General features: G+C 40.9%; 1 pseudogene and 1 gene segment (V, D, J or C); one reads left to right on the forward strand and one right to left on the reverse strand.

Moving 5' to 3' along the window:
- LOC110306477 overlaps nt 1-21,237 on the reverse strand; it is a 768,718-nt gene that overhangs the window by 494,117 nt on the left and 253,364 nt on the right.
- Nucleotides 8,958-9,392, forward strand: LOC110306483 (annotated as a pseudogene).

Here is a 21,237-nt window from a genome sequence, read left to right on the forward strand (position 1 = left end):
TTTTTTTTTTTTTTTTTTTTTTTTTTTTTTTTTTTTTTTTTTGTAGCACTGTGGTCAGGTGGGTGGTTGAGACAGGATTTCTCTGTATAACCTGGGCTGTCCTGGAACTCACTCTGTAGACCAGCCTGGCCTCGAATTTAGAAATATATCTGCCTCTGCCTCTCAAGTGCTGGGATTCAAGGCATGTGCCTCCACTGCCCGGCTTGTCTATTTCCTTTCAAACATTTATTTAAGAGTAGATCCAAGAAACTGATATGACATACACTAGGTTGAGTGTCTTACCTTTCCTATTCAGGGACACTGTAGCTGGGAGCTATTCTGTACCTCTTGATTTCTGTCAGTCTTTCTGTATCAAAGTACTTTTATATATCCCTTTTTGTCTCTTGTTTCAGCTTGTAGCACATAAAAATATGTTTCTAAATATGACTATGAATTGGTGAGTGAAATGTAGGTTCATAGCTGTTCATAGCTCTTCATAAAAACCAGTAGCATGACCCCAGGATTGATTATTATGTTAACTGAAGTAAAAAGTAAGCCAGAGATCACTGATGACAGGAAGTAGAGCAGAGGGCAGACCTGAACATGGAGAACCTTGTGTCTTCAGGTGTTGGCCACCGTAGACAGTAAGAGACTGCAGAGCTTCCCCCCATGCCTTTGTAATAGAAACACCAGAGAAGAGAAGTAAAGAGCAGGAAAAGGCTATTTGCTAGGACTCAGAGAATGTGGGTTTATTAGTTGGCATTGGAGTCCTTAGATTTTGTGTTTCTCATTTTAAATGCTTAGCTTTTATAATGTGAGTGGCAGTAGTGCATGGAGAACTCAACATTAGGGAGAAAGACATCTGTGCATGTTGTGATTGTCACCCACTGTATAAGTGCTTTATTTCCCTTTGTCACGATACTCTGAAAGTTAGGAGAAAAAAAATTCAGATAGTATTCCCAGTACGTCTAATCTTAGTGTTGTCTGATATTTTCATTGTGGTTACAAAAGTTTGGGAAGGAGTGCCACAGGAATAAATGCACATTTTTTTATCCTATATTGGGTAGATTGGTCTAAGTCCTCTTAATCAAGCATTTCTACTTTTGGTTACTACTTCTTGGGGATCTCTATTCCATATATTTCCATAGAATAAAGTTACTATGAAAAAGTCACTTGCAAAAGGAATGAGTTCATACTAAAACTACACATTATTTACAGTTATTTTCTATTTCTGAGGTTGTCCTCATTGTTTGTTCAGTAATTTGTTTGCTTATGTGCAGTAAATACATGAACACTCACTTAGTGGGTCATATTGCAGTGAAAATACTACCCACTTCATTTTTGTACTGGTTAGAATCTTATCAGCACACTATGAACTTGGGTTGTCTGGGAATAAGAAACCTCAGTTAGAAAAAAAATGATTCATCAAATTGATTAGCAAGCAATTATGTGGGGGCATTTTCTTGATTAATGTTTGATGTGTGAAATCCCAGGCAGATGTTGATGGTGACATCCATGCACATGTATTCCTGTTTTATATTAGAAAGCAAGTTGAACAACTCTAGAGAGCAAGCAGGCAAGCAGATTTCTTTCATGGTTTTGAATTCTTTCTCTACCTTTAAGTTCTTGCTCCGATTTCATATCTTGGTTTTTCCTTGATGAGGGATTACAAGAATTAAGATAACATTTTCCTTCCCATGCTGCTTTTGATCATGATGTTACTCAAATCAATAGATTACAAACTATGATTATAGAGACATTTTATGAAGCAACATGTCTTCTCTTGTGAAGTTTCATGTCCACACACTTAGGTCAGTGTGATCTGGACAAATTCCAGACATGCCCTTACTACACATCTTCAAACCCAAACAATGTAGGTAATGTAATATTTTAGAGTGAAGCAGACATTTTTGGAAGTGAATTCTCCATGGGTGGCAGATTATCAAAGGAAAACTTTACAGAAATGTCAGAGATGGCATATGCCCACCTCTCACAAGAAGAGACAGAAATATTACTTGCTCAAGTTCAGTACAAGGAGAAAGTCAGTCAGTTTAGAATCAGTGCAGTGAGTGGAACGCAACTGAGTTGAGTTCATTCATGAGTTCACTTTGTTCAGTGAAGTTCAGCACAGGCAGTTGATATCAGAGAATAAGAAGCAGCCTAAAAAATAGAACAGACTCCCATTATTAACTTAAGGCCAAGCTGATCAATTAATTGGGAAGCTGAAAGAAGCCATATTGAGTCAGTCATCTTAAAGAGTCTTTTCAAACAGAGCAGCTAAGTTGAAGCAGCTAATGAATGTTCTGAAAGAACTAGAAGGAGTGAGCTTATCCAGCAGTATGCCTATGAAAAAACAATTATGTCAGGTGAATAAAAGGTATTGTTTAGAGCCTTGTTGGACCCCAAGAACATCTTGCATCCCTGTGCAGGCTTTCATGGTCCCACAAATCTTGGTACTCTGTTTCACCAACTCCTTTCCAGTCTGTTATATCTGGAGCACAGCCAGCAGAGCAAGTTTTATGCATGGTCTCCTGATCTCCATTGTCTAGCTCTGGGTTTGCCCTACTATCTTTAGTAGTGGTGGGATGCCAAGATCATCCTGTTTTCCTATGCAGGCCTCCATGGGTTTCCACAAGAATATCAGTTTTGAAATCCTCTCCCAACAATCCTTTGCCTGCCATGTCTACCTATGTCATAGCCACAATATGTAAGCAGTACATTGCCTCCCTGACCTCCATTGTCTAGCCCATGGCTCTCTATGCCTTCCTGATGTCTCCTACTGCTATGAGGATTATCCTACCATCACCACAGAAAACAAGATGACTAAGAAACAGTGTAAGAACACAATTAACAAAAGCCAGGGCAATATAGCACCACTAGAGCTCAACTATCCTGCTACAGCAAGCCCTGGGTATTCTAACACAGCCAAAGAAAAAAAGGTGACCTTAAGCCTCATCTTATAAATATGATAGAGGCTCTTAAATGGGAAACTAATAAATTCTTTCATGAAGTATAGGAAAATATAATCATCCTCAAAATAAACAAAATACTATATGTATAGAAAAAGGAAGGAATATTAAAAGTTGCATGGAAAGAAATTCCAAGTAACTTATAAAGACAGAGCTATCAGAATAATACTGAATTCTCAATAGATACTCTCAAAGCCAGAAGGGTTGGGGTGATGTCTAGTAGACCCTAAGAGAGTTTATATCTTATCCCAGACTACTATAACTCTCAGTCACCATTGATTCATAAACGAAGATATTTCATGACAAGACCAAATTCCAGCAAATACCTTTTCATTAATCCAGCTCTATAGTGTCTACTAAAAGGAAATTCAAATCCACTGAGGCTAACTATACCTAGGAACATGCAAAAAAATAATGTCACACCCCACTGTAAACACACACACACACACACACACACACACACACACACTCACTCACTCACTCACTCACTCACACACTATCATCAACATCAAAATAACAGAAATTAGCAAACATTGGCCATTAGTCTCTTTCCACATCACAGATTAAAAGGGTTGATGCATAAACATGATCCATAATTTTATTCCATACAAGCAATACACCTCAGCAATAAAATTAGACACTACTCAGAATAAATGGATGAAAAAGATTTTTCAAGCTAATGGGCCCACTTAGTTAAGGGGCAGAAAGTAAGCATAGACATAATGAAGTGAGCAGAGGTTATGATCAAATGGACCGAACAGATATCTATAAAACATTTCATAAAAACACAAAAAACTGTACCTCCTGCTTCTCAGCATCTCACAGAATCTTTTCCAAAACTGACCTCAAATATCTGAGAATCACTTACAGAAATATTCAGTGTCCTTAGTCATCAGGCAAATGCAAATTCAAATGGCTCTGAATTTCCTCCTTTCACTGATAAGGATAACTATGATATTAATCTCAAGTGACAGCACACACTGTTGAGGATGTGGAGTAAAGGAAACAGTTCTCTATTGTTGGTCAGAGTGAAAACTTGTACAACCACGCAGAAGTATAGGGACAAAGGTATGGTACCATACCTTTGTATGTATAGTTGAAGGACCATAGTGATGTGAGAGCTAGAAGCACCGTTTAGTGAGGGTGTTTCATACCTTCAGAAAGAGAATCTAGCAGTGATTGAGAGTACAACTGTGAGAGCAGGGAAGTGAACACAGAACAGCAACTATCTATTTTAAATGAAAATATCTTTTTTCATGTTGATTTTTAATTATATTTTTATTTTTATTTATTACATTTCAAATGTTATCCCCTTTCCTAGTTTCCCCTCAGAAAATCCCCTATCCTCTCCCCTCTTCTGCTCCCCAACCCACACAATCCTGCTTCCTGGCCTGTGAATTCCCCTATACTTGGGTATCCCATCCCGAGGGATTCAGTTATTCGTGGGTACGAGGGGGACCGCAAACCTCGAAGGAAATGGGAGGAAGGGGAAGAAAAGCAGGAGACCAAGAAGATGGTACCTATCAAGGTCTCGTTTATTAGGCTGAGGTGCCTTCTTTTTAAAGCATACATTACGGGGAATAGGGGAGGGGTCAAGGGGGAATTATACAAAGAACAAAGAAGTGGGCATCTGCTGACATAGGGGCTGAAGTCAGGCACCAGGCATTGGGCACTCTGCATCTTATCTCCAGAACATAGACCTCCTTGACAGCCTTGGGTGTCAGGCCCGGCTCACGCATAACTTATGTCCTTGGATGTCATGGGAATTCAGGAAGAGATAGAGAAGAGGGGACTATAATTCAGCTTTTACAGCCTCAGGTGCCAGGAAGGGAATAGGGAGGAGGGAATAATAACCAGCTCCTAGCACGAGGCCATTTGGCCTGTCAGGGAGATTGTGAAGGGCTCACTTTCTCACGGGATGGTCTCTGACACTGGGGCACAAAACTTTCACAGGACTTCTGGGGTTACTTGCTAGTTCATATTGTTGTTCCTCCTAGGGGGCTGTAAACCCCTTCAGCTCCTTGGGTATTTTCTGCAGTTCCTTCATTGGGGACTCTGTGCTCCATTTAATGGATGACTTTGAGCATCCACTTTTGTGTTTGTCAGCACTGGAAGAGCCTTATAGGAGAGAGCTATACTAGGCTCCTGTCAGCAAGCTCTTATTGGCATCTGCCATAGTGTATGTGTTTGGTGGTTGTTTACAGGATGGATTCCCAGGTGGGGCAGTTTTTGGAAGGTCATGCCTTCAGGCTCTGCTCTGAACTTTGTTGGTCTCTGTAACTCCTAACATGGGTATTTTGTTCCCCCTTTTAAGACGGAACAAAGTGTCCACATGTTGGTTTTGCTTCTTCTTGAGTTTCATGTGTTTTGCTAATTGCTTGGGTATGCTAAGCTTCTGGGCTAATATCCACTTCTCAGTGAGTAAATATCATGAATTCATTGTTTTTAATAGCTGAATAGTACTTCATTGTGTAAATGTACCACATTTTCTATATCCATTCCTCTGTTGAGGGACATCTGGGTTCTTTCCAGATTCTGGCTATTATAAATAAGGGTGCTATGAACATAGTGGAGCATGCATCCTTATTACAAGTTGGAGCTCTTCTGGGTATATGCCCAGGAGAGGTATTGCTTGATCTTCCAGTAGAACTATGTTCAATTTTCTGTGGAACCACCAAACTGATTTCCAGAGTGGTTGTACCAGCCCTCAATTCCACCAGCAATGAAGCAGTGTTCTTCTTTCTCAACATCCTTGCCAGCATCTACTGTCACCTGAGTTTTGATCTTAGCCCTACATTTCTTTAAGGGGTTTATTTTTCCTCTTTAAGAGAATATACCTTTTTATAAGTCTTCAAGACTTTTTCCTCATAGCGCTCTCTCTCTCTCTCTCTCTCTCTCTCTCTCTCTCTCTCTCTCTCTCCTTTTTCTCCTTGTCAGCCTCTGCTTTCACCTGAGGTTTTTTTTTTTTATCTTAGCCATTCTGACTGGTGTGAGGTGGAATCTCAGGGTTATTTTGATTTGCATTTCCCTGATAATTAAGGATGATGAACATTTTTTAGGTCATTCTCAGCCATTTGGTATTCCTCAGTTGAGAATTCTTTGTTTAGCTCTGTACCCCATTTTGAATGGGGTTATTTGGTTTTCTGGAAACCTACTTCTTGAGTATATATATATATATATATATATATATATATATATATATATATATATTAGACCCCTAGATTTAAGATTGGTAAAGATCTTTTCCTAATCTGTTGGTTGCCGTTTTGTCTTCTTGACAATTTCCTTTGCCTTACAGAAGCTTTGCAATTTTATGAAGTACCATTTGTCGATTCTTGATCTTACAGCACAAGCCATTGGTGTTCTATTCAGGATATCTTCAAGGCTCTTTCCCACTTTTTCCTTTTTAAGTTTTAGTGTCTCCTCGAGTTGATGATATATTAACATGGAGGCCAAAGCCAACATTGCTTCTCTGAATAAGACAGCGAATGCTTGTTCACATGTGAGACAGCAGGTTGTTCCAGTCAGCATAATCAGCTGGCCTCTGATGAGAGTGTTTTCAAGTGAAATGTCACCTGCATTACTGAAGTTTATTTGGAACGTTATTGTAACAGTGTCATTCTATGTGCATTTGAACTTCAGCCTACATGTTCTTTTCTGACACATTGATTAGAAGTTATTTTAAAATTTAACTTATGTCTGTCTAGCTTCCAGAAACTGCTTAAAATATAAATTATGTATAAGCATGCTTCACGAATGGAATCAGTGTGTGATGGGTTTGCACGGCATCAATCTCCTTGGAATTAAGCCTTATTTTCTGCATGCCACCATGTTGCATTTAGGGGACATGATTTCATATCTGGTATTTCAGGATACAAACCTTCTTCATAGATTAATCCCTCAGGGTAGATGCCAATTAGCACTTCAGAGAGAGACCACAAACTCAGAACAGCAAATTTTCTCAAAAATTTTAGAATATATCATGTTGTTTGTTGATTTATTAACTCCAAAATCATGACCAATATCATCGTTAGTTTTCATCTTGGGAAGTTCTGTAGACAACATGGCTTATGTATCTTACCCAGAGAAAAACTACATTCCTAAAGTGGGGATTACCAGAAAATCACAGCAATGTTGATAGGAACAAGAGAACACATCAGAACCACCACAGAACTAATGCACTAATGCACTAATGGGGTGAATTGTCCAAGCAAGGGTTCCAGAAAATAACTGGCCTTATGTCAGTTGTGGGACACAGGTTTTAGGTTCTGAATGCCAAAGGGAAACTACAAGAATGTCAGAGTTTTAGATTAGGGATTAAAATAATTGTACAAGTTATGACAATTTTCAAATACAGAGAGAGTGAATAATCAGATTCACCCATTTCCCTCAGTGAGACAAGCCTGCAGTAGAAGTCTCAAATAGGGGGAGATAGATTTTTATACAGTTGTTTTTTTACAATCCTTAATTTGAGAACCTTGTATCCACTCTCTGAGAGCAAGTGACAGACATGTTTTCACAGATGGAGAGAGCTCACATCATAATGCCAGAGTCTTCATCCAAGCAAGCTGTGAGGCCACTTCCTACACTAATCATTGAAGGAGAGCCTTATTTGTCCAGGCTTGCTTTCTTCCATGGCTGAACTGAAATCTACTCATTCAGAGCCTGTTCACTGAAAACCTGACTGAAACTCATTTGACTGAGATAACTTTATGCTGAATAAACATCAAGATACATTGGAAATTGAGATGAAATCCAAGATCTTGTCAGTCCTAAGCATCAGCCTGTCTGGAGCACAGTTTCCAGTTACCCTGTCATTCACTAATATAGTTATGGTAGGATGCTGGTCCTCACACATGTGAATAGACCTGATGATGGCAGAACAGAAAACATAAAGTAGAATCAATTTGTTGAATGATCTGTTTGGGTGAACCTCGAAAATCAGAATCCTCTCTTTCCATTTTTTCCAGAACTCATAGGACACCAATGTGTTGCTGCCACAGCTGTGCTATTAACACAGGCAACAGAATTCCATGACAATTTGAGCAATTTAGACCATTTTCCAGTGGCATCATGCTTTGATTGAACAGTCATCATTCCTTTGCTTCTAATACACACCTACTCTTTTATAGTGCCATAATCAATATGACCCCGGAATGCCATTGAGAAGAATGTTCTATACAAGTTTCAGGTGCCACAGCTGACTTCTTCTGAGCTGACTTCTTCTTCCGAGGAATCTGAATGAGCCAACTATCCTAAACATCACTTTTCTGGGACAGCAGTGTAAATAAGATCCTTAGAAACCTGGGGGAAGGAAATGTGAGTAATTTGTTAAAACAAAAATCATTTTCCCAAATAAACTCTAGGGGAAATATACAAAATAAAGCATCAAAAATACAGAGGAAGAAATAAAAAAGACATTACACACTTGGTGGGTTAGGACCTCTTTCCATCTAACTAAAGCTCAGCAAGTTATCGGTAGCTACCTTGGCCTCATTTCTCAGTGCTGGCTTCTCACACACATTGTACATAGGGTTTGTGTGAGGATGATGGGGAGATTGAAAGTCATCAACTTCATGGGTCACTGGCCCTGCCTGATCTCCATGTTGTCTATAATTTGAATTCCCCACAGTGCTCTAAAGAGGGAACCTTAATGAGTCTCTACCCTGAGTCTCAGGTTCCTCAATCTTAAGGACTCTTTGTTTCCTAAGGTTCTGGTCCTGGCCTTCATACATAGTCACTTCTGCCCTGTGTGATGCTTTGCATTTTGAGTTCAAGTTAGAGTTTATCCTACATGTCACTCACACATCTCAAAAGTTTTAACCCAGAGGGGTAGGGAACAGATTAATGGACTCAAAGGAGATGTAGTTAATTAAATAATAGCCTCAAATCATCTGTGCTGTTATCTCTCTCACCGGTTGGGTGGGGTGTTTGGAGACCTGCCCTTGTTTCCATGCTCAAGTGGGGAGAAAAATGCAGAGCACCAAAGTCTAGAAATGAGAAGCCAAAATGAAGTTCAATCCCTTGGTGACTTCTGACGGAAGCAAGAACTGCAAATGGCATTTCAATGCACCATCTCACATTTGGAGGAGGAAGAACATGTTTTTCCCTCTTTCCAAAGAACTGAGATAGAAATATAATGTTCAGTCTGTGCCAATTTGAAAGGATGATGTAGTTTGAGGACACTACAAAGGCCAAAATATTGGCAAGGTGGTCCAAGTGTACAGGAAGAAATGTCATCTACATTAAAGGAGGCCAGCAAAAGAAGACCTCCTTCTATGACACAACTGTCTATGTGGGCATCCATCCCAGCAAGGTGATTATCACCACGCTAAAGCTGAACAAGGACCACTAGAAGATCCTGGAGAGGAAGGCGAGTCTTGAAAACTAGGGAAGGATAAGGGCAAATACAAGGAAGAAATAATCGAGAAGATGCAAGAGTAGAGACATCTCATGCACAGATTTCATTAAAGACTGCTTAAGTATAAATAAATAAATAAATAAATAAATAAATAAATAAATAAATAAAGCAGAAATGTTCCTGTCCAAGGGAAAGACAGGGACAAAAAAATAAAAATAAAAATGGAACAGAGACTGAAAGAAAGGCCATGTACCCAGAGTACAGCCTACCTAGGTATCCATCCCATCCAAAGACACAAAACCCATACACTATTGCTGACACCAAAAAGCACTTGCTGACAGGAGCTTGGTATAGCTGTCCCATGAGAGGTTCTACCAGCACCTAACCAATACAGATGCAGTTACTCACATCCAACCATTGGACTGAGCATGGTGACCCCAATGGAAGAGCTAGAGGAAGGACTGAATGATATAAAGGGGATTATAACCCCACAGGAAGAACAATATCAACTAACTGGACCACTCAGAGCTCCCAGGGACTAAACCACCAACCAAAGATTATACATGGAGGGAGCCATGGATTCAGATACATATGTAGCCTAGGACTGCATTGTCTGACATCAATGGGACGGGAGGCACTTGTTCCTGTGGAAGCTTGATGCCCCAGCATAGGGGGATGCTAGAGCAGTGAGATAGGAGTGGGTAAGTGGGTGGAGGAGCACCCTCATAGAGGCAAAAGGGGGGAGTAGGAGGATGGGTGTGGGGTTAGTGGAGGTGTAATGGGGAAGGGGGATACCATTGGAAATGTAAACAAATAAAATTATTAATTAAAAAAATCATTCCCCTATGCTGGGTCATCAAGCTTCCACAGGAACAAGTGCCTCCCCTCCCATTGATGTCAGATAATGCAGTCCTGGGCTACATATGTATCTGGATCCATGGCCCCCTCCATGTATAATCTTTGGTTGGTGCTTTAGTCCCTGGGAGCTCTGAGTGGTCCAGTTAGTTGATATTGTTCTTGCAAGTCACCCTTGGTCTTGCAAACTTTATATGCCCCAGTATAGGGGAATGCCAGGGCCAAGAAGTGGGAGTGGGTGGGTAGGGGAGCATGGTGTGGGGGAGGGTATAGGAAACTTTCAGGATAGCATTTGAAATGTAAATAAAGAAAATATCTAATTAAAAAAAGAAAATTATTGTGTAGATTGGTAGAAGAAGATATCTCATTACAACACACACACAGAGTCACTCACATACGGGAAGTGAGAGAGGAAGGGACAGAAGCAGGGAGGGATATAGAGACAGAAACAGATTGGCAAAGAAACAAAGAGTCAAATAAACACATGTAGACCTATAGAGACAGACAGACTATAAGAAGTAGATAAATAAATATCACATATAACTCAGGAAAACAGAAAGTTGAACAAACATTTGTACACTTCGGAGAATACTACACAGTATACTTGAAGAGAGAACCCTCTGAGAGAAAGCCCAGTCCCAGAGGCGTCTGATCCTCTATTTACTCCAGGACTTTTTGAACAGGTTGGGAGTCTGTTACTTAGACCTCTGCATGCTTTTATCGCCCCCTGCTGGCCCAATGTGCTTAGCAGGAAGTTTGTGCTTGTCCTCACAGTAACATTCACTCACTTTGCCTCTTGCACAGTAGTACATGGCTGTGTCCTCAGACCTCAGACTGATCATTTGCAGAAACAGGGTGTTCTTGGCATTGTCTCTAGAGATGGTGAATCTGCCCTTCACAGTGTCTGCGTAGTAGATACTATATGCCAAATTACTAATGGCTGCGACCCACTCAGGCCCCTTCCCTGGAGCCTGTTGAACCCACGCCATTCCGTAGTCACTGAAAGTGAATCCAGAGGCTGCACAGGAGAGTTTCAGGGACCTTCCAGGCTGCACTAAGCCTCCCCCAGACTCCACCAGCTTCACCTCACACTGGAAACCTGCAAATAGAGAATGCTGGTCAGAAAACTGTTACTAACAATACAAAAAACAAAGAACAAAACAAATGTTCTATTTCCCATGTACACACAACAGAAAAAAAAATCACTTCTCTATAAATTACCTTTTAAAATAAGGACAAAAATAAGCAAGCTGAGCCTGAAGTCCATGATGAGTGGTCTGTACTGAGTGCTGGTCACTGAATAGGAGGACCTGGGAATCCTGGGCTGTGCTCCTCTGTCAGAGCTGCAGGGTCAGGGCAGCGCTGTTTTCATGGGCACAGAGAAACCTTATTTGCATGTCTTCCTGTTATACCATGCTCTTGAGTTTGACCTGTTCTGAAGGCAGTGCTCATGGCAGGTATAAGACATCAAAGCCACCAATGTCAGCTACAGAGATTGACAAAGTATGGTAGCTTCATATTTGCATTTTTCTTTTTTGTTAAGGATCCACCATACTTCATTTAGTTCTCTTTTGTGCATGTGCATAGAACTTGCTTCGTTTCCATAGTATCATTATTCCTTAGTATAAATGTGTAATTAAATATCACCAAACATAATTATGCTTCTAGATAACAGCTCAATATTTCCCACTGTTTGGGATGGACATGGCTTTTCTGTAATGTGGCTCTTACACAGGGTCATACCTACAAGGTTATTGTAGCAGAACTCATACTCTGTGACAAGAACACTTGGGAACTTTCTGAATTCAACTTATTCGTGATAAAATACTATCTTCAGACCTTATTAAGGCACGTGACGCCTTCCATATCCCTGTCCATTTGTTACACAGAGCTTGCTATGAAGATACATATGTATTGGCACCAAATTATTTTTTTTTCATCCTGAAGTTCTCCATTTATTTCTTTTAAGTTCACCCTCTATTATCCCCTTGTCCCATCTTTACACAAGGCAACATGTGACTGGGTTTATGTTGTGTTAGAGTAGTTTTCCTTTTTCCCAATTAACATGATTAGTATAACCAGGGTGTTAATTAAAGTTTTAGAATGACTTTTTCCTACGTAGCCAGTTTTCTGGTTTCCATCCTTCTCTTCCTCTCACCACACCTTACTTTGCTTTCATATTACTAATGTTCCCTTGCCCTTGGTCCTTCTTGTCCCACCTTTATGATGTGTCCCCTTCCTAGTGTTCCCATTCTAGTTCCAAAACCTACAAACAAGAATCCAGAGCCCCTGACACACAATGAAGGTTCTGTATATGACAGAAGCAGGCAGTGTTTGTCCTTTCAAGACGTTGCCATACTGTTTGACTTAACATATTTCAGTTCCACTTAAATTCCTCCTAGGCTCAGAGAACAATGAGCAAGAGGAATTGGAGAGAATGAAAGAGGTGAAGGAAGATGTGAAATAATATCTTGTGGGCAGGGCATTCATATGGCATTCATGAGCTATTAATAGCTGCTGATGTCTGTTAAGCCCTTACCTGAGACCAAGCCAAGTAAAGTCTAGTATACACTTAATAGATTATTTCCAGGCCATGCACCTTTGTGAGAAGTTGTTGGATATAGATATTTCCTGGAGAGTATGAATCCATTTTTTTGAAACTGTGGTCCCTAGTAGGTTTTCTATGCTGCAGTCCTTATGTATTCACACACACACAAACACACACACACCCCTATGGGATGCATTAATTGACTTAGAAATGCCATGAAGTTGAGAGAGGTTGACTTGCAGAAGAGATTCATGTATCCCCTTAATATTCAGTTACTTTTGGTTTGTGGATTTTAGAATGGTTGTCTTGCACTTTGTTGCTGATGTACACTTATAAGTGCATACATATGGTAATATGTATCTTTTTGGCTCTGGGTTACCTCACTCTGCATGATATTCTTAATTTCCTTCCAGTTTAGTGCAAATTTCATGATGTCTTTATAATAGCTGAATGTCAGGCGCCAGACATGGGGAAATAGGGGGGTGAGTCATGGGGGAGCTCCTGCAAGAGCTCCAGGAATCTGGGTGGGGACAAGTGGGGGGGAACTGCTGTGGGACCCCACAGAACTGCTGGACAAGGGTTAGGCCTTTTGAGGCCGCCAAACCCCAGCTAAGAGGGATGGGGTACATGCAGTCTCAGGGGTTCTCAGTCTCAGACATCCCAGACACCACTGTATGTAACAGAAGAGCTGAGAATTAAGTGGGGGCCCAGGGGGCAACTCAGTAACCCCCCTCAGGCAAAGGAGGAAAGCGGGGTGAGGAGAGTGCTAGGTGGTTCCCGCACAGGCAAGAGTCATTGGTCCTGTCCAGTGGCTGGAAACGCTGGGAGGCGTTCCTGTGGGAGATTAGTCATTGGTCATTGGGGGAAGGCCTATGCCATTGTTCCAGAATGGCTAGTCTAGATAAAAGGAGGCAGTCCATGATTTTGGAGCTTTATTGTAGGAAACAGAGAGAGAAAAGGTAGAGAAGTAGAGGCCGGCCATGACCACATAGAGAAAAAGAAGAAAGGAGGGGGAGAAGGAGACAGTGACATGAGAATAAGAGAACAAGAGCTTGAGAGAGAGAGAGAGGAGGGGCCAAGCAGCTCCTCTTATAGTGGGCTGGGCTATCTTGCTATTGCAGAGTAGCTGTGGTAGGACCATACCTGGCTATAGCCTATGTGACTGTTGGCTGCAGAATTATGGAGCTGGGTCCTCATGTCAGGAGCCTATGTCTGGGAGCATGGCAAACTGGCCTTCTGTCTCTTGTAGATTAATCTGCTGGGTCTCCAGGGTTTGAACCTAGATTGACCAGAAAACAGGCTGCCATTCATGGTCCCACAGCTGAATAGTATTCCATTTGTAGATGTAGCACATTTCTTTATCCACTCTTCAGTTGAGGGACATCTATGTTACTTCAAGTTTCTGGCTATTATGAATAAAGTTGCTATGAACATAGTTGAGCAAGTGTCCCTGTGCCTGTTCATTTTTGTGATGTTTAGAATTTTATCAACATAATACAAACTACAGTTATCAGGGAAAAAGGGACCTCAGTTAGGAAAAAAAAACGCCTCTATCAAACTGATTTGCAAGCCACGGTATGGGGTCATTTTCTTGATAAATGCTTGATGTGTAAAAACTGAGGCAGATGTTGATGGTGGTATCCATGTGTATGTATTCCTGTTTTATACTACAAAGCATGCTGAACGACTCTAGAGAGCAATCAGGTAAGCAGATTACATTCATGGGTTTGGATTCTGTTTCTACTGTCAGGTACTTCCTAAGATTTCAGATCCTAATTTTTCTCAATGTGGGTCTGTAAAAGTTGAAATGATCCTTTTCTTCCCATATTGCTTTTGATCATGATGTTGATCACTTCAGTAGATTATAAACTAAGACTGTAGAGAAATTTTAATCTAGCATCTTGGCTTCTCTTACAAGGTTCACACCCTAAGACTTCGGTCTGTGAGATCCAGCTGGGATATAGACATGCGCTTAGCACACACCTTTAATACCAAACAATGTAGGTAATTTTAGCTTCTAGAAGGAAACAGCCATTTTTGAAATTTACTTCTCCTTAACAGGCAGATAATCACAGAAAAAAAAGATAGAATACATTAGAGATAGGATATGCTGAACTCTGAAAGAAGAGATAGAAGATTACTCACTCAAGTGCAGTGTGTAATGTCCAGTAGGGTTAATTTGCTTCATGAGTTCATATAGTTCAGTGAAGTTCAGCATAGGCAGTTTAAGCCAGGGAATAAGGAGCCAGAAAACGAGAACAGACTGCCCTAGTTAGCATGAGACCAAGCAGGTCAATTCAGTGAGAAGCTGAGAGAAGCCATATTGAATCAGTCAACTTAGAGTCTTTTCAGCCCAAATAGCTGGGTTGAGCAGGCAGCCAGAGTTCTGAAAGACCTAGCCATTGTGATCTTATTCATCAGTAAGACTCTGAGACAACAATTATATGAGGTGAATGAAGGTTTCATTTTAAGCCTTGTAGGACCAGAAGAAGATCCTGCTTCCCTGTGGAGGCCTGTGGTGGGCCCCAAAAAACAATGATATTGGAACCCTGCTTCACCAATACCTTTTCAGTCTGGTCTTCCTGGGGCATAGTAGCACTATAATTTGTGGTCATGGTCCCCTGATCCGCATTGCCTGGCTCTGGCTCTTCCCTGCCATCTTGAGGAGCTGGTAGGGATCCTGTTTCCTTGTGTAGGCCTTGAGGGGAGTCCGCAGGAATAACCAGCTTGAAATCCTGTCCTACAGGATTTGCTAGTCAAGTCTGGCTTGGGTCACAGCTATCATAGATAAACTATGTGATAATCCCTGACCCCATTGTTTAACTCATTGTTCTTCCTGTCTTCCTCAGGTTTCCTGCTGGCATCAGCATAATGCAGCCATCACCACAGAAAACAAGATGGCTAAATGACAGTGTAAGAATACAGTTAACACATCAAAACAATCATCCATCCTGACCAAGTAGGTTTCATCCCAGGGATGCAAGGATGGTTCAATATATGAAAATCCATCAATGTAATCCATTATATAAACAAACTCAAAGACAAAACCACATGATCATCTTGTTAGATGCTGAAAAAGCATTTGACAAAATCCAACACCCATTCATGATAAAAGTCTTGGAAAGATCAGGAATTCAAGGCCCATACCTAACCATGATAAAAGCAATATACAGCAAACCAGTAGCCAACATCAAAGTAAATGGTGAGAAGCTGGAAGCAATCCCACTAAAATCAGGGACTAGACAAGGCTGCCCACTCTCTCCCTACCTATTCAACATTGTACTTGAAGTCCTAGCCAGAGCAATTAGACAACAAAAGGAGATCAAGGGGATACAAATTGGAAAAGAAGAAGTCAAAATATCGCTTTTTGCAGATGATATGATAGTATACATAAGTGACCCTAAAAATTCCACCAGAGAACTCCTAAGCCTGATAAATAGCTTCAGTGAAGTAGCTGGATATAAAATTAACTCAAGCAAGTCAATGGCCTTTCTGTACACTGCTTGTGGACGTTGTACATCGTGGTGCGCACTAGGCTCCGCACCACGATGTACAACGTCCACAAGCAGAGTTTGGTGGTTCCTCAGAAAATTGGACATAATACTACCAGAGGATCCAGCAATACCTCTCCTGGGCATATATCCAGAAGATGTTCCAACCGGTAAGAAGGACACATGCTCCACTATGTTCATAGCAGACTCATTTATAATAGCCAGAAGCTGGAAAGAACCCAGATGCCCCTCAACAGAGGAATGGATACAGAAAATGTGGTACATTTCCACAATGGAGTACTACTCAGCTATTAAAAGGAATGAATTTATGAAATTCCTAGGCAAATGGATGGATCTGGAGGGCATCATCCTGAGTGAGGTAACATATTCACAAAGGAACTCACACAATACGTACTCACTGATAAGTGGATATTAGCCCAAAAACTTAGGATACCCAAGATATAAGATACAATTTGTTAAACACATGAAACTCAAGAAGAACGAAGACCAAAGTGTGGACACTGTGCCCCTTCTTGGAATTGGGAACAAAACACCCATGGAAAGAGTTATAGAGATAAAGTTTGGAGCTGTGAAGAAAGGATGGACCATCTAAAGACTGCCATATCCATAGATCCATCCCATAATCAGCTTCCAAACGCTGACACCATTGCATACACTAGCAAGATTTTGCTGAAAGGACCCAGATATAGCTGTCTCTTGTGAGACAATGCCGGGGCCTAGCAAACACAGAAGTGGATGCTCACAGTCAGCTATTGGATGGATCACAGGGCCCCCAATGGAGGAGCTAGAGAAAGTACCCAAGGAGCTAAAGGGAACTGCAACCCCATAGGTGGAACATTATTATGAACTAACCAGTACCCCAGAGCTCTTGACTCTAGCTGCATTTGTATCAAAAGATGGCCTAGTCGGCCATCACTGGAAAGAGAGGCCCATTGGACTTGCCAACTTTATATGCCCCAGTACAGGGGAATGCCAGGGCCAAAAAGTGGGAGTGGGTGGGTAGGGGACTGGGAGGGGAGTATATTGGGGACTTTTTGGATAGCATTGGAAATGTAATTGAGGAAAATACCTAATAAAAAAATAAAAAAAAAAAAGAATACAGTTAATAGGAGCCAAGGAAGTATAGCACCACCAGAGCCCAGCTATCCTGCTATAGCAAGCAGTCAGAACACAAAAAGGGAACATTAAACCCCATTTTGTAAATATGAGAAACTTTTTAAAGAGAAAATGAATATATACCATGAATAAATGCAGGTAAGTACATTCTAGCATGTGAAAGAAATTAATAAAGCCGCCAAGAACTGAAAATGTAAATAGAAACTATAAAGAAATCATAAACTAAGGCAATCCTGGATATAAAACCTAAGAAAGCCAGCAAGAAGTACAAACACAAACATCACTAATAGAACACACATAATGTAAGAGAGAATGTCAGGCATAGAGAATACAAAGGAAGAAATTGAGGCAATGGTTAAAAAATGCAAAATCTAAAAATTTGATACCACAAATTTCTAGGTAACTTGGGAAACTATGAAAAGATCAAACCTATCAAACTATCAAAAGATCAATAATAGGCATAAAAGGAGAAGATTCCCAGCTCAAAGTCTCAGAAAACATCTCCAACAATGCCATAGAAGAAAATTTCACTAACCTTAAGAAAGTGATGCCTATAAATGTATAAAAGGCTTACAGAACACTTCGTAGGTTCTACAAGAAAAGAAAATTTTCTCCAAATTTTTTAGAGTGTATCATTTTGTTTGTTGATTTATTAACTCTGAAATTATGACCAATATCATTGTCAGTCTTCCACCTGGAAAATTCTGCAGACAACTTGGCTTATTTGTAAGACACACAACAAAGAACAGACTTCCTACAGTTGAAAATACTGGAAAATCACAGCAATATTGACATGAAAAATAAAACACATCAAAATCATCACAGAAACAAGCACAAATTGATTGATCTGTTGAAGCAAGGATCCCATGAAAGAACTGTAGTTATTGCTGATGTGAGATACATGTTTTTAGGTTGTGAATATCAAAGGAAAACTACAAGAATATCAGGGCTTTGGATTTGGGGTTAAAATAATTCTACCGATTAGGAGACTTTCCTAAGACACAGTGAGTGAATAATCGGATTTACTCATTTCCCTCCGTGATACAAACATTTGATAGAACTCTCAAATGGTGGACTTTTGATTCTTTAAACTTCTTTTTACAATGCTTAATCTTAGGATGTGGTCAAGACTCTGTATGAGAGCAATGAGTCACGAAGTGTTATTATAGATGGAGAGTGTCCCTGTCATCATACCTGAGTACTCATCCCAACAAAGCAGTGAGGTCACTTCCTACCCTAAGCATCAGAGGAAAACCTCATGTGCACATATTTGCTTTATTCCATGGCTGAAATGAAGTCCACCCATTCAGGACCTGTTCACTATGAACTTGACACAAATTCATTTCTATGTCTTCTGTGATGAGAGTCCAAGGATTGCAATAATTGTGTGAGGAATATGAACCAAGATATGTTGGAAATTGAGATGAAATCAGAGACATTGTCAGTCCCAGGCTTCAACTTGGTGGACCATGTTCTCCAGTTACTCTGTCATTCACTAATCTAAGTTATGGCTGGGAAGCTTTTGTGCCATGATGTTAAAGCCTCTAATCCCTTTCAGGAACTGTGTCCTTACACAGGTGATTAGACTTGATAAAGGCAGAGCAGGAAACAAAATAGAATTGGTTTGTAGAAGGTTCCATAGTTCCTGCCCACATCCTCAAGATTTCTGCCTAATGGGTGAACCCACAAATACAAAACCCTCTCCTTCCATTTTTTTTTCAGAACTCACAGGACACCAATATGTTGCAACCTTAGCTGTGCCATCAATACAGGCAACACAATTACATGACATCCTGACAAACTTAGATAATTTCCCCAGGTTTGATTATGCTTTGATTGAACTATCATTATTCCCTGGTGTGGGTCAACGGGCTATGCACAGACAGTCTGGTCTCCAGTCGAGTTGAGGTCTGAACACCAGTAGAACCTGAATGGTGATAATTCACCTACATGGGACTGTAGGGGTTCCCTCATATCTCATGGAACCCTGGCTCCAGTCGAAGTTATCACCCCCACAGCCCTCACAGGAGAAGTGTGTCGCTAGTAGTCATGTAGACAATGTCCCAAGCTTCTGACCTTCAGGCTAAACTCCTCCCAGTTACCTAGCAACACCAAGATAGCAAGCCCACCATAAGAGGGGCTGTTTGGCCCCACCTCACTCTCTCCTCTCTTCTCCTCTCACTCTCCTCATCCTCTTACTCTCTCTTCCTCTTACTCCCCTTTTCTTACTCTCTAGCCTTTCTTCTCTCTCTCCCCTTCCCCCTTCACTCCTCTTGACCATGGCCACTCTCTGTCTCTTTCTACTTTCTCTCTTTCCCCCAGCCTTTCTACAATAAAGCCCTAAAACCATAGACTGTCTCTGTTCATCAAGACCTGCTGTGCTTGGATGATGGGATAGGCTTTCTTCTAATGAGCCATGTCTAACCTCCCATCAGAAGGCTTTCCTGTGCTCTAGTCAAGGCCTGGATTAAGGACTCGCCTGTATGAGAACCTCTCTCCCTCTGCCCTCTCTTCTGTAACACCAGGGCAGAGGGTGTCGCCCCGGGGCCCCCTGGTATTGGGAGCTGCCTGTTGTCCACCACTCCCCTGCTGAATGGGGTCAGTAACTTAGATGTCCACCTGGGGCTGAGTGGAAAGCGTCTAGCAGCTGTCCTGCATCTGCCTACCCAGAGCATAGGAAAAACTCTGGTCGGACATGGGCTCTTACCTCCCCCTCCTTCCCCTGCCCCTCTTAGTTCCCAACATCCTGGCTTATAACTTACCCCTTATAGTGTCATAATCCATATGATCCCAGATTGCCATTGAAAAGAATGTTCTATCCAGTTTCTAGATACCACACATGACTTCCTTTGAGCTTCATAAGAGGAATCCCAACTCAGAGTGAGCCAAGCATCCTGTTTCTTAGACAGAGAGGAAATAAGATACTTAGACACCTGGGGAAAGAAATAAAAAGGATTAATGTGTTAAAACAAAATTAATTTGGCCCATCAAATTCTACACGAACTGTGCAAACTAAGGAATCATGAATAAAGAGTAAGCAAGAAAAGAAAAGAAAAGAAAAGAAAAGAAAAGAAAAGAAAAGAAAAGAAAAGAAAAGAAAAGAAAAGAGATGTTACCCACTTAGAGGGTTAGGAGCAGTTTACGACTAACTGAAACTCAGTGAGTATCACTAGTTAAATTGGCCTCATGTCTCAGTGCTGGTGACTCACACACATTTTATTACCAACACCACAGCTGGGTTAGTGCTAGGTCTGTTGCATATGGTTTAAGTGAGAATGATGGAGAGACTAAATTTCATCTGGTTCATGGATAACTGGACATGCCTGGGTTCCATGTTGGCTCTAACTTATATCTTACACAGTGCTCTAACCAGTTAAGTTTCTCTTCCATATGTCTCAAGTTACATAATCTCAAGTTTTTTTTTTTTTTTACCTCTTCAGGATCCAATCCTGGTTCATACACACAATCAGGTCTGCCCTGTCTGTGCATTGCCCTTCATTTTGTTCAAGTCAAGAGTTTATTCTGCATTAAAAATCATCTGTAATGGGTCTGTGGATGTAGCTCTCTGCTTCAAGTTCCTACCTCACAAGCAAAAGGATCTGTGTTAAGTTCCCCATAATTACAAGAAAGAGGTAGGAATGGTAGTCAATCAGTAAGCCCAAGCCTGAGATGTGGAGACAGTGTGAATATTGGGAGTTACTGGCCAACAAGTCTAGCAAGATAGTAAGATCCTTGCCCCGTGATATACTTTATTGCAAATGTTAGTGTGTAGATTAATAGAAGACACCTCATCTCAACATGTACACACACACACACACACACACACACACACACTGTGTGTGTGAGAGAGAGAGAGAAAGAAAAGGACAGAGGGAGAATGAAGCATTGAGGAAGGGA

Source organism: Mus caroli, chromosome 12, assembly GCF_900094665.2.
Source record: "Mus caroli chromosome 12, CAROLI_EIJ_v1.1, whole genome shotgun sequence".
In the NCBI taxonomy this organism is placed as follows: Eukaryota; Metazoa; Chordata; class Mammalia; order Rodentia; family Muridae; genus Mus; species Mus caroli.